The sequence below is a fragment of the Microtus pennsylvanicus genome, chromosome 21, assembly GCF_037038515.1.
Source record: "Microtus pennsylvanicus isolate mMicPen1 chromosome 21, mMicPen1.hap1, whole genome shotgun sequence".
NCBI lineage: Eukaryota > Metazoa > Chordata > Mammalia > Rodentia > Cricetidae > Microtus > Microtus pennsylvanicus.
The window spans coordinates 5833284-5847123 of record NC_134599.1 but is presented as its reverse complement, the minus strand read 5'-3'; the positions used below and the strand labels follow the sequence as shown (position 1 = coordinate 5847123).

General features: G+C 48.6%; 1 pseudogene; it reads left to right on the top strand.

Annotated features, from left to right (window-relative positions):
* The first annotated feature begins 1029 nt into the window (after positions 1 to 1029).
* On the top strand, positions 1030 to 11086 carry LOC142839133 (F-box/WD repeat-containing protein 2-like; annotated as a pseudogene).
* The last annotated feature ends 2754 nt before the right edge of the window (positions 11087 to 13840 follow it).

Here is a 13840-nt window from a genome sequence, read left to right as displayed (position 1 = left end):
TGAGGTCCGCTCTGCTGTCCCTGCTACAAACTAGATCTTAGCTCAGAAGGAACCTCAGAGCCTCTAACCAAGCAGAGCCAGGGAAGGGTTGGGATTGGCCTGCTTCACAGGACAGGTGGGTTTCAGGAGCAAACCCAGGAGACGCTTCCATCTGAAGGTCACCTACAAGCACCTGCTCTGTCCTGGAGCCGGTACAGGGTGTTATCCAGTGGTAGAAAGGAGGGGGGTGTTGTTTGCAGATTGGGTCTTGACAACTGTAGATAGCTGTGTTTTGGCAGGGCCTAATTCTAAAAATGACCACTGATTCTCCAGGTCGGGTTCTCAGTCCCAGGACCTCCCATGACTATGGGAAAGTTTAAAAGAGACCCAGAGCCAAAGAAGCCCAAGGTTAGTTCATCTGCCTGGGTTTCCACTTGCCATAATGTTTGCTGGTAAGTGGGGCCAGAGGTAAAAGCTCTTACTGGCTGGGTCAGCTCCTGAAGGCAGCTGTGCCTGTCTCATGGCCACCTCTCTGTGGCCAGGCACTTTTTTCTGTTGTTTATTTAAGGTGTTCCTCTGTGTGTATGTGTGTGTGTGTGTGTGTGTGTGTGTGTGTGTGTATACACACGCACATATGTGCAGGTGAGGTGACGCTGCGGACCTGGAGCAGCGGCCGCAGGTCCAGGCACCATGGCTGCGGAGCGGACCCAGCCGCTGCGACGCTCTGGTGGCCCGAGTGCGCCTAGTCGGGGTGAGTCCGGCGCAAGGTCCTGAGCCCCGGGGCGCTCGCTCAGAAAAATGAAACTCTGGACCACCTGATTAGTCTGAGTGGGGCAGTCCAGCTCAGGCACCTCTCCAATAACGTGGAGACCCTCCTCAAGCGGGACTTCCTCAAACTCCTTCCCCTGGAGCTCAGTTTTTATTTGTTAAAATGGCTCGATCCTCAGACTTTACTCACATGCTGCCTGGTCTCTAAGCAGTGGAATAAGGTGATAAGTGCCTGCACAGAGGTGTGGCAGACTGCCTGTAAGAATTTGGGCTGGCAGACAGATGATTCTGTTCAGGACGCATTGCACTAAGGTTTACTTGAAGGCTATCTTGAGGATGAATAAGCTGGAGGACCACGAAGCCTTTGAGACCTCATCATTAATTGGACACAGTGCCAGAGTGTATGCACTTTATTACAGAGATGGGCTTCTCTGCACAGGGTCAGATGACTTGTCTGCAAAGCTGTGGGATGTAAGCACAGGACAGTGTGTTTACGGCATCCAGACCCACCCTTGTGCAGCTGTGAAGTTCGATGAACAGCAGCTTGTGACAGGCTCCTTTGACAACACCGTGGCCTGCTGGGAATGGGCTTTATCTGCTGGGACATGCTTGAACACACTCACTGGACATACTGAATGGCTCACCAAGATTTGGCCAATTGGGAGAAAAATCAATTTGTAAGTGCTTAAAGACCTTGTCCATCTCTGAGGATAGAAGTGAAGTGTCTGTCTGCAGCCAAGACTTCATTTTGATGGGAAATACATTGTCTGCAGTTCAGCGCTTGGTCTATACCAGTGGGACTTTGCCAGTTATGATATTCTCAGGGTCATCAAGACACCTGAGGTAGCAAACTTAGCTTTGCTTGGCTTTGGAGATGTCTTTGCCCTGCTGTTTGACAACCACTACCTGTACATCATGGATTTGAGGACAGAGAGCCTAATTAGCCGCTGGCCTCTGCCGGAGTACAGAAAATCAAAGAGAGGCTCCAGCTTCCTGGCAGGCAAAGCATCCTGGCTGAATGGACTGGATGGGCACAATGACACGGGCTTAGTTTTTGCCACCAGCATGCCTGACCACAGTATTCACCTGGTCTTGTGGAAGGAGCACGGCTGACACCTGGAGCTACCACCGCTGACTGACTTTGGGTGCCAGGGCTGCGGGTTTTGGGTGCAACGTCTGTGGCAGCCTACTGCATGAACCAAAGTTCTCACCTAAAGGTGTCATCGCGCAGTGCACAATCACTTATCTCTGTTCGCCAGGGCTGGGGCAGGAGGGCTTGTCTCACTGATGCATGCAGCATGCTAATGAGGTACACAGTGACTTACTTCATTTGTACTTAGTTACATTGGTCAGTATAAGAGGTTGCATTTTGGGGTTTATCTTTCTGAGTGGAATATGGAGTAAAGACAGTTAAATGATTCATTAACCTGCTAAATGATTGCCTATGAAATCACATGGAGTCTGTTATTAAAGCTTTCTCCCATAGCCTTTGTTTGAAATTGAAGCAAAGGTGCTATGATATTGTTAGGCTTGAATTTTACAAGAGCCCTTGTTAAAAGAAAAAAAAAACATATGTGTGTGCAGGTGTCTGTGTGTGAGTGTGTGCAGTGGGTGCAGGTGTCTGTGAGTGTGTGTGCAGGTGTCTGTGTGTGTGTGCAGTGGGTGCAGGTATCTCTGTGTGTGTGCAGGTGTCTGTGTGTGAGTGTGTGCAGGTGTCTGTGAGTGTGTGTGAAGGTGTCTCTGTGTGTGTGCAGTGTGTGCAGGTATCTCTGTGTGTATGCAGTGTCTGTGTGTGAGTGTGTGCAGTGGGTGCAGGTGTCTGTGAGTGTGTGTGCAGGTGTCTGTGTGTGAATGTGTGCAGTGGGTGCAGGTGTCTGTGTGTGAGTGTGTGCAGTGTGTGCAGGTATCTCTGTGTGTGTGCAGGTGTCTGTGTGTGTGTGCAGGTGTCTGTGAGTGTGTGTGCAGGTGTCTGTGTGTGAGTGTGTGCAGTGGGTGCAGGTGTCCGTGTGTGTGTGTGCAGGTGTCTGTGTGTGGGAGCAGGGGTGTGTGTGTGCGCGCGTGTGTGCAGTGGATTCAGGTGTCTGTGGAGTCCAGAGGTGTGAGGTTCTCCCTGGAGCTGGAGTTACAGGCAATTGCAAACCGCCCAATGTAGGTATTGGGAACCAAACTTGGATTCGTTGCCAGAGCAGTACACACTCTTCAGCACTGAACCATCCCTCCAGCCCCTTGCTAGCTTACTTTTGGACCTCTAACTGGAACTGGCTAATTCACCAGGACTTGGTGGTCACCAAGCTTCAGAGATCCTCTTGTGTCAGCCTTCCTGGTGCTGGGATTGCATGTGCACACTCCCAGGCCGGGCCTTTGTTTTGTATTTGTTTTTCGAGACAGGGTTTGCCTGTGTAGCTTAGGTTGTCCTAGCACTTGCTCTGTAGACCAGGCTGGCCTTGAACTCACAGAGATCCACCTGCCTCTGCTTCCTGAGTGCTGGGATTAAAGGCACGTACACCACCACCTGGTGAGGGGCAGGTTTTTTTGTTTTGTTTGGTTTTGGTTTTGGTTTTTCAAGGGAGGGTTTCTCCGTAGCTTTGAAGCCTGTCCTGGAACTAGCTCTTGTAGACCAGGCTGGTCTGAGGGCAGGCTTTTTTTAAAAGATGTCTTTACATGGCTATTGGAGCCCTACCCTGACTCATGATTGGTGTGAATGCGGCATCTTTTGGGTTAGAGCCTAAAGTTACCACACCGTGGGCTGGGGCTCACTGCCTTAGCTTGCTTCCTTTTACTGTGATAAACACCATGACCAAAATCAGTGTGGGAGAAGAAAGGTTTATTTGGCTTGCAGTTCCTGATCACAGGCGATTATTGAAGGACTCCAGGGCAGGGACTCAAGGCAGGAACCTGAAGGCAGGTACTGAAGCAGCAGCCGTAGGGGAATGCTGCTTACTGGCTTGCTCCTTGTGGCTTGCTCAGTCCACTTTCAGGAACTGCTTTGGGATGGCACCACCCACAGTGAGCTGGGCCCTCTCATACCAATCACTAACCAATAGATAGATAGATAGATAGATAGATAGATAGATAGATAGATAGATAGATAGATAGATAGATAGAAGATAGATATAGTTAGATAATAGATAGACAGACAGACAGATAGATAAAAAATACCCTACAGACTCGCCTACAGGTCAAACTGACAGGCATTTTCTCAGTTGAGGCTCCTTCTTCCCAGATGACCCCAGCTTGTGTCCATTGATACCAACCCAGCACAGTCCCCATGTCCTCGTTGGCCCAGTGACTCTGCTCTGACCACCACTTTCATCTCTGAGAAAGGATGAACTGCTGCTCTTGCCTTCCCTGGCCCTTGCCAATTTCGTGCCATTTGCATCTGCAGCCTTTTAGGTTATTTCACTTGTAAATTTCCCGAAATAATTCCAGCTGCCTGACTCCCAGAGTCCTGATTGCAAGCATTTAAATTTTTTAGTATTCTGTGCACCGTGTCTGAGAGGTGTGGGCGCCGCCTTCACGGGGGCAGCCAGAAGCCATGGGGAGCGCAGATGGGCACAGCGTCAGTCGTGGCTCCCATTACTCTGTCAAAACACCTGACAGAAGCAACCCAAGGGAGGGGGTGTTGTTTGGGCTCGCGGTTTGGCACACGGTTCACCAGATCAGGGTGGCAGGAGCAGCTGGTCACCGGGGATCAGCAATCAGGAGCAGAGGGAGATGAATACAGGTGTCCAGCTCACTTTCCCCTTGTTATCATTTATGTTGTCATTGTGGGACCTAAGTCCGTGTTGTGGCACCATCCAATTCAGGGAGGGTCTTCCCTCCTCAGAAAAATCTCTCTGGAAACACCTCCACAGATGCCCAGAGGTGTATTTCCTAAGAGGCAATGTCCAGTCTGTTGACAACAAAGGTTAGCCATCCACCCTGACCTTGGCTGTCCTTGGGACATCTGGCAAGCTCCTACTACCCCAGAAAGGTAGCCAGAAAGGTGTCATTCCTCCCACCTGGATCAGCCACAGAGTTACCGCCCCTCATCTTATTAGCAAAGGATATTCCATGTGGCCCACACTTCCCAGCTCCAGGCCCCACGCGGCAGTGCATCGTTCATGTGGGACAATGACCAGCCTCCCTCCCTGCCGGCTTTATTCCTACTTTGGTCTGTGGGTAGCCAGACCAGTGCAGAAAGACAGATAGAGGGTGCTTGCGCGTCTCCCGTCCTTCTCCGTGACCTTCACGGCTGCAGCCTTCTCCATTAGGGCATTGTGTCTTCAATTTTCAGATCCCCCTCCCAATACCCATGACTATAGTTCTGTATCCTAATAACACTGGTTCCTCCTTCAGGCCTAGAGCTAGTCACCAAGTCCCAGGGAGCTCACATCCCAGTCTCTCTAAGTCCCCAACGAACAACCTCAGACTTACTAACATCCAGTAACTACTGTCTTATGCTCCCAAGGCTCAGGAGGACAGGAATTCTGAGAGGGCAGAGGGAGGGGCAAGCTGCCCCTGAGTGGAAGGGGAGTGTGTGTGTGTGTGTGTGTGTGTCTGGGAGCACATGGAAGCATCTTCTCTCACATACGGTCTGGCAGCTGGGCCTGACAGTCAGCCAGAACCCTACATATGGCCTCTTCACAAGCTCCCTGTGTACCAGCTGGCTTGGGTTTCCTCACAGCCTGGTGGCTGAATTCCCAGAGACTGGGCCCCAAGGACAGTACTGCGGGAGTCCAAGTGTATTTATGCTGCAGCAGGGCAGAGGGGCGGGGGGGGGGGGGGCGGCAGTCACATGGTGTCCCTTCCACCTTCTCCTAGTTCCAGGAAGTCAAGACTACTACCCTGGTCAACAATACAGCTAGCACCCCAGGGTCTCGAGCCTCCTCCCCTGATTACTTGTCTACAGCTTGGCGGTTCTGCAGCTGCTGGGGATACCGAAGGGGTGAGTTTCTGACATTTCTACTTCTGGACAGGTGAGTTTGTCTGAAGAAAAGATTTCCCTAGCTCTGTGAGGACAGGTGTTTGATGGCAGAGGCGTAGCTGCAAATGCCAGGCCAGCGCTGAGCCCAGAGCAAGGAGGCCAGAGAAAACCCATTACCTTATGACTTGTCTGTGGATGGTAATATTGGGGACACCATGTCAGCACCCCTTCAGCAGAGGATAGGACTAAAGGAAGTGCTTATCTCCCCCCCTTTTTTTAAATAAGGAGGATAATTGGTGCACAGTTCCATGAGGCTAAAGGGCTACAGCTGGCAAGGCCCTTCTTGCTGGCAGAGTCCTGCGGGGCATCCTATGCACAGCAAGGCAGAGAGTGCTTGTGAGTTCTGATCTCTCGTCTATTTTTAACCCACTTTTTCCTTTTCTCTTCCTCTTTTTATAGGAATGCAATGTTTTATAGAACTTTAACTGCCTTTTAACGGTTCTTTCTAATGTTGTTTTGCACCAGGCAGGCAGAGGCAGGTGGATCTCTGTGAGTTCCAGGACAGCTAGGACTACATAGTGAGATCCTATTCAGAAAAACAAACAAGCAAACAAAAGTTGTTTTGCAATGTTTTAATACAATAGAAATGATAATCTTAGGATATGGGGTATCTATCAATGATATCTCCTTTCGTCATCTTTTTTTTTTAAAAAAAGATTTATTTATTACAAATACAGTGCTCTGCATGCATGTATACTTGCAGGCCAGAAGAGGGCGCCAGATCTCATTACAGATGGTTGTGAGCCACCATGTTGCTTCTGGGACTTCAGGACCTCAGGAAGATCAGCCAGTGCTCTTAACTTCTGAGCCATCTTTCTCAGCCCCTCCTTTCGTCATCTTTAAATTCAATTTGAGATTCGTAAGACCTGAAGCAGAGGCTGAGTCAGCAGAGCTGATTCTGACGTGGAGGCTGCTGGGGACACAGAACCTTTAGCTCTTACAGAAGGCAAAGCTTGACCCAGGGAAGTGAGGAGACTTAGCAGAAACAGTGAATCGGCTTCGGGGGGGTCTTTCTTTCTTTCTTTCTTTCTTTCTTCCTTCCTTCCTTCCTTCCTTCCTTCCTTCCTTCCTTCCTTTCTCTCTCTCTCTCTCTCTCTCCCTTCCTTCCTTCCTTCCTTCCTTCCTTCCTCCCTCCCTCCCTCCCTCCCTTCCTCTCCCTCCCTCCCTCCCTCCCTCCCTTCCTTCCTTTCTTTCTTTCACTGCTGGGAACTGATGGATTGTTTGAGATCCAATCAGTGTGTCGCATGAACACGAAGCTGGAGTTTGGGATAATTGAGGGCCACCTCCCATGAGTGCCCACTCAGCTTCCGTACAGGAAAGGGAAACCTCGTTTAATGTTACCTAATTACTAGAGGAACTGGTGATCGCCTTGTGTGTGCGTGTGCACGCTTGTGTTTTTGAGTGTATGTGTACATGTATGTATTTATATGTTGAGGACGGAGATAGATCTAGGATATCATTCCTTACCTGCTAAGCACCCTGTGCTATTTGTTTTGTTTTGTGTTTTTTCTGCGACAGACTCTCACTGGCAGGGAGCCCAGTAGATCTGCCTGTCTGCTGGCCCCTGTTACCTAGAGGATGAACCCAGTACCCTAGCCAGCCCAGGGTCCCATGGCTGCGAAGGTCCCTTTGAAAGACAAGGCCTGCCCACCCCAGCTCTCTTCCCACTGTTCTTCTGAAGAAGCCAGCAGGTTTCTCTCCCCCTCCCCTTTTCCCTTCTCTATAAACTCTGCACTCAAGCTCTGTCGGCATGGCCTATTTGTCTCCCGCCTGCGGCCCTCGCCCACCGGGGTCCCACCTCGGCCAGTAGTCATAACAGGCTCTGCCTCCCTACTTGTTAGGATTGCAAGTGGACACCTTTTTCATGTGCCTTTAGAATTCAAGTCTCCATGCTTATGTGACAAGCACCAAACAGGCAGAGTTTTTACCCAAAACTCTTGCCCTCCCATCAATTTTTCTCATATAATTTCATTTGAATGTGTCTAGGATATGATGATTCTCACGATACCTCTAAGCAACAAAAATGTACATAAATTAAAATTTCAGGTAAGGAATCCTATGATCACATATCTACTGAAAAGTTCCTTTGAACTGAGTTATCACTATTATTAATAATGACTACATTGTTAAAGCAGTGCAGGACCGCAAGAGGGCTCAAGGGATAAGGGTGCTTGCCATCAAGCCTAGCAACGTGAGTTCGATCCCAGGGACCCATACGGCAGAAGGGCACTGACCCTACAAGTTGTTCTCTGCCCTTTACATGTACACACACACACACACACACGCACAATAAAGGAAAATAAAATAATATCTATGTGAAAATCTTTGCTAAGCAATTGTTAAGTGTAAGAAGTAACATTTTATTAAAAACACCTCTCTCTCTCTCTCTCTCTCTCTCTCTCTCTCTCTCTCTCTTGGTTTTTCGAGACAAGGTTTCTCTGTGTAACAGTCCTAACTGTCCTGGAACTAGCTAGCCCTTGTAGGTCAGACTGGCCTCACACTCTTGGAGATTTGCCTGCCTCTGCCTCCTGCGTGCTGAGATTAAAGGCGTGTGCCACCACCACCTGGCTTAGAAACACTTCTCTTGATGAGATAAATAAGGTTTTGTATTTTTCAACTAGTTTATGTATCTATGTGCTAGAAAATTATGTATTATTCATTTGTTGCATTTTTGAACTGTATTTATTTAACACATTCCCAAGTATTGAAAGCACCCTTTTTTCTTAAAAGATTTGTTTATTATGTATACAGTGTTCTGTCTGTAGGCCAGAGAGGAAGAGGGCACCAGATCTCATTACAGATGGTTGTGAGCCACCGTGTGGTTGCTGGGAATTGAACTCAGGACCTGTGGAAAAGCAGCCAGTGTTCTTAACCACTGAGCCATCTCTCCAGTCCCCGAAGACACCCTTTTATGTGTTCATTTAACTCTCCTGTTACATTCAACATTTCTCATAATCAACGTATAACAGCTTATGAAAACCAAACACAAATGTGGAATCCTACACTGTCCATAAATGACTTTCTGGACTAATGCTACCCTCAAATCCTGCACATAAGAAAGAACATCAGAAACAGTTTGGGGAAACAGCATCCTACCAACCCAGCCCATCAAGCTAGAGACTGGAACTCACTTTGTCACTCTGTAGACCAGGCTGGCCTTGAACTCACAGAGATTCACCTGTGCTGGCTGGTCTTATGTCAGCTTGACACAAGCTAGAGTTATCTGAAAGGAGGGAACCTCCAATTGAGAAAATGCCTCTTTAAGATTGAGCTGTGGGCATTTTCTTAATTAATGATTGATGGGGGAGCTCCCAGGCCACGGAACGTGGTGCCATCCCTAGGATAGTGGTCCTGGGTTCTATGAGAAAGCAGGCTGAACTAGCCATGAGGAGCAAGCCAGTAAGCAGTACCCCTCTGTGGTTTCTGCATCAACTCTTGCCTCAGGTTCTACCCCTGTTTGAATTTCTGTCCTGACTTCCTTCAGTGATGAACAGTGATACAGAAATGTAAGCCAAATAAACCCTTTCCTCCCCAGCTTGCTTTTTGGTTATGGCGTTTTGTTGTAGCAATAGAAGCCATAACTAAAACCCTCGCTCTCTGGCTTACCGATTTGGTCAGACTGTCTAGCCAGCAATCTTCCAGAGACCCGGCTGTGCCTGCCTCCCCAGGGCTAAGAGCACAAGTGTGTGCCACCAATTAGAAATGGAGGTGGGTGAGTGTTGCTCTGTTTCTGTTTTTTCCTGAGTTCTGGAGACTGAGCTCAGATCCTCTGGCTTGCACCTCAAGTTACCAGCTAAGCCACCTGTCCAGAGTACCATGCTCTTTGTTTGCCTTTCTTAGGTCTCCCTATGAACCTTAGTTGTCCTGGGGCTCATCATGCACAGCACGCTGACCATGAACTCCAGAGGTCCCACCAAGAGCTGGGATTAAAGGTGGGCACCACCACGCCCTACTCTTCAGCACTGTTCCAGCTGGTGAGACGGGCCTTATTCAAAGGTGGCAGCTGTGACAACAGGTACAGCGACGGCCACCGTGGATCAGGGAGAGAGAGGACTCAACTCCAATTTGAACCAGGACAAGCGGGAGGAATGATGAAGGAGCAGACGAAACTCAGTGGATGAGAAGTGGCCAAGGAAATTTGAGGGGGGCTTTGAACTGACCCAGATAGGACTCTGGAGTGGATGGGTGATGAAATACTGGGGTGGCCATTTCCCAAGGGTTTCAGGGGATCACTAAGCTGATCTAAGTCTCCTTTCTCTCAGCAGATTCGACAAGGACTGAAAAAGAAGCCCAAAGTTGCTGAGGTTCAGAAAGTTCTCAGGAGACAGAATGTTCTGTCGCAGAAAGTTCTGGAGAAAGGATGGAATCCTTGTCAAAGATTAGTGTGAGAGTCGGCTTTAGTTATCAACTTGACACAATCTACATTGAGTTGGACTGTCAGGGACTTTCTTAAGCAACGGATGTGGGAAGACTGCCACTTTCTAGGCAGGCAGTTCTGAACTGTGTCAGAGTTGGGGAACTGAGCTAAGCACAAGCAAGCAAAGGTGCACAAGCAAGCAAAGGTGCACATGTTTATTTCTTCCTGCTCACTCCTGTGGATGTGATGTGACCAGCTGTTTGAAGTTCCTGCCTTGACTTCCCCTAGGTGACAGCCAGTAACCTAGAATTGTAAGTCGAATAGCTCCTTCCTCTCCTATGAAGCCTTTCGGTTAGGTTCCTGTTGTCAGAGTCATGGACGTGAAACTAGGCCAATGAGTAAAACTAAAAGCCCACCAGAGCCGGGCGGTGGTGGCGCACGCCTTTAATCCCAGCACTGGGAGGCAGAGGCAGGCGGATCTCTGTGAGTTCGAGACCAGCCTGGTCTACAAAGGGAGTTCCAGGACAGGCTCCAAAGCTACAGAGAAACCCTGTCTTGAAAAACAAACAAAAAAAAAAAGAAAAATAAGGGAAAGAAAATGAGACGAGTGGAGATTCTACCATAGAGGGAGATTTCCAACAGGCTCCCTTGGCTTCCATGTGTACTATAGAGGGAGATTTCCAACAGGCTCCCTCGGCTTCCATGTGTACTATAGAGGGAGATTTCCAACAGGCTCCCTCGGCTTCCATATGTACTCAGATAGTTGGACTACCCCATGATTAAATGTAGGATTACCATAGGTCAGTTCCATTCCAGACAGACACCCCAGAGAATGGAAAACCTGGACATTAGTGCTCACAGGAGCCTTCGTTCCATGGTAGGGGAAGCTATCCCAGAGTCTCTGAACTGTTGAATGGATAAACAACAGTAGCAGGCTGGTACAGAGGAACTCATTTGCCAACGAAAAGGAATAGAGTATCAACACCTGCTACAATCCACATTAACTTTATTAAAAATGTTCTAGTCCTTGAAAGAAGTCAGCTGTAGAAGATTTTTTATTGTATGATACATATTTGTTCTTTTGTTTGTTTGTTTTGTTTTTTCGAGACAGGGTTTCTCTGTAGCTTTGGTGCCTGTTCTGGAACTAGCTCTTGTAGACCAGGCTGGCCTCGAACTCAGACAGAGATCTGCCCCTGCCTCCCGAGTGTTGGGATTAAAGGCGTGCACCACCACTGCTTGGCACAATTTGTTCTTTTAAGACAGGGTCTTGGCCAGGTGGGCGGTGGCGCAGACCTTTAATCCCAGCACCCAGGAGGCGGACCTCTGTGAGTTCAAGGCCAGCCTAGTCTACAGAGCAAGTTCCAGGGCAGGTTCCAAAGCTATACAGAGAAACCCTCTCTTGAACCCTCCCCCCTCAAAAAGACACGGTTTCCCCACATAGCTCAGGCTTGAGATCTACCTCTATCTCCCAAGTACTGGGAGCACCAATATGCAGCTCGCAGGTTCTTTGTGGGGTCATTATTATGAAATGTCCAAAGTAAGCAAATTTAGGAAAACAGAAAGTAGTTTAGTGGCATTGGGTTTTAGGAGAGTGGTGAGTAGTGTTTGAGTTGGGGGGACTAAGAAGTTCTGTGATGCATTCGGACTTTTAACTTTTTTTTTTTTTTTTTTTTTTTTGGATTTTCGAGACAGGGTTTCTCCGCAGCTTTTGGTTCCTGTCCTGGAACTAGCTCTTGTAGACCAGGCTGGCCTCGAACTCACAGAGATCCGCCTGCCTCTGCCTCCTGAGTGCTGGGATTAAAGGTGTGCACCACCACCGCCCGGCCGCATTCAGACTTTTATTGTTGAGATTGGGTCAAGATGCCCTTGAATAAGAAATCTACCTGCCTCTGCCATCACATTTTGGAATTATAGGCAAGTGTCACCATGCCTGGGGGTTCATTTTTTTATTTTTTTTAATTTTTAATTATTATTTATTTATTTATTTTGGTTTTTTGAGACAGGGTTTCTCTGTGGTTTTGGAACCTGTCCTGGAACTAGCTCTTGTAGACCAGGCTGGTCTCGAACTCACAGAGATCCGCCTGCCTCTGCCTCCCGAGTGCTGGGATTAAAGGCGTGCACCACCACCGCCCGGCTTTTTCTTTTTTTTTCCCCAAGACAGGGTTTCTCCTTAGCTTTTTTGGTTCCTGTCCTGGAACTAGCTCTTCTAGACCAGGCTGGCCTCGAACTCACAGAAATCCGCCTGCCTCTGCCTCTCAAGTGCTGGGATTAAAGGCGTGCGCCACCACTGCCTGGCTATTTTTTATTTTTGAGACAGCGTTTCTTTGTAGCTTTTGGTGCCTGTCCTGGAACTAGCTCTTTTTTAAAAAAAAAAATATTTATTTATTATGTATACAATATTCTGTCTGTGTTTATGCCTGAAGGCCAGAAGAGGGCACCAGACCTCATTACAGATGGTTGTGAGCCATCATGTGGTTGCTGGGAACTGAACTCAGGACCTTTGGAAGAGCAGGTGATACTCTTAACCACTGAGCCATCTGTCCAGCCCTGGAACTGGCTCTTGTAGACCAGGCTGGCCTCAAACTCACAGAGATCCGCTTGCCTCCCAAGTATTGGGATTAAAGCTGTGTGCCACCACTGCCTGGCTAGGGTTCATTTTGAAAGTGATGAAATATTTTATTAAAAGGCATACACATTATATTGAAGTAAAATTGGTTTGTTTTTGTTTTTGGAGACAGGGTTTCTTTATGTTGCTTTGGAGCCTGCCCTGAAACTTGCTCTGTAGATCAGGCTGGCCTCGAACTCACAGAGATCCACCTGCCTCTGCCCCCTGAGTGCTGGGATTAAAGGCGTGTGCCACCGCTGCCCAGCTTAAGTAAACCTATTTTAAAGATGAAAATATATACTACCTTAACCCCAAGAGAAAACTTTAAAATCCGCGCTCCTTGTGTCTCACAGCAATAGGAACAGTTGAGCGGCTGCAGGATCTTTGGGAGAAAAGAATCAAGTTCCACTTCACTAAGTCTGTTACTTAGTTGCAAAGAAGGAAAGGTAATAATAGCCTCAATGATTTGGTAAGAGTGGTAACAGTTACCTACAGATAACTATTTTCTTGGGTTAACTTTCTCATAGTATTTTTAAAAAGGCCTCATTTTAAATTCCTGCTTGCTCACTTAGACTTAAAGACACATGCCATTTCATAAATCCATTGGAATTTTTCAGAGCTCTGGGCAAAGCAGATGTCCGTAGATACCGTACTCATGGTGGCAGTGGATGGAAATGGGTAGCGTGGGGACCTGGGACCTATGTAAGTTCACCAAGTGGTGACCCTGGTGAGACTGCGGAGGGTGGCGTGAGGATCCTTCAGTTTAGAACTCCCTAGGGTCGAGTCGAGGGAAGACGGTAAAAGGTTCAGGAAAACAGGTCTTGTCCTACCCTCTGTCAAGGCTTTAGAGAAACAAAGCCAAATTCAGTTTTCTCTGATCTCAGAAAAACTGTGTTCTTGGAGAGAGGTCCGGGGTGACTGCTGCGCGCTTCACCAGCTTTCCTCACGGAGCCCCTTTGCCCCCTCCTCCGCAACTCAGCCCTCCCGTTTTAGCCCTTCCACAGCTCCAACCACAGTCCCCCCGCTTCCAGCTTCCCCCCCTCAACCCTCCCCATATCAGCCCCGCCCCGCAAAGTAGCGGCCGCGCCCACAGATCGACTGACCGCATCGCCGCCTTCGCTCCACCCCTTCACTCCCGCCCTTTAGCCCCGCCCAGCCCCGCCCG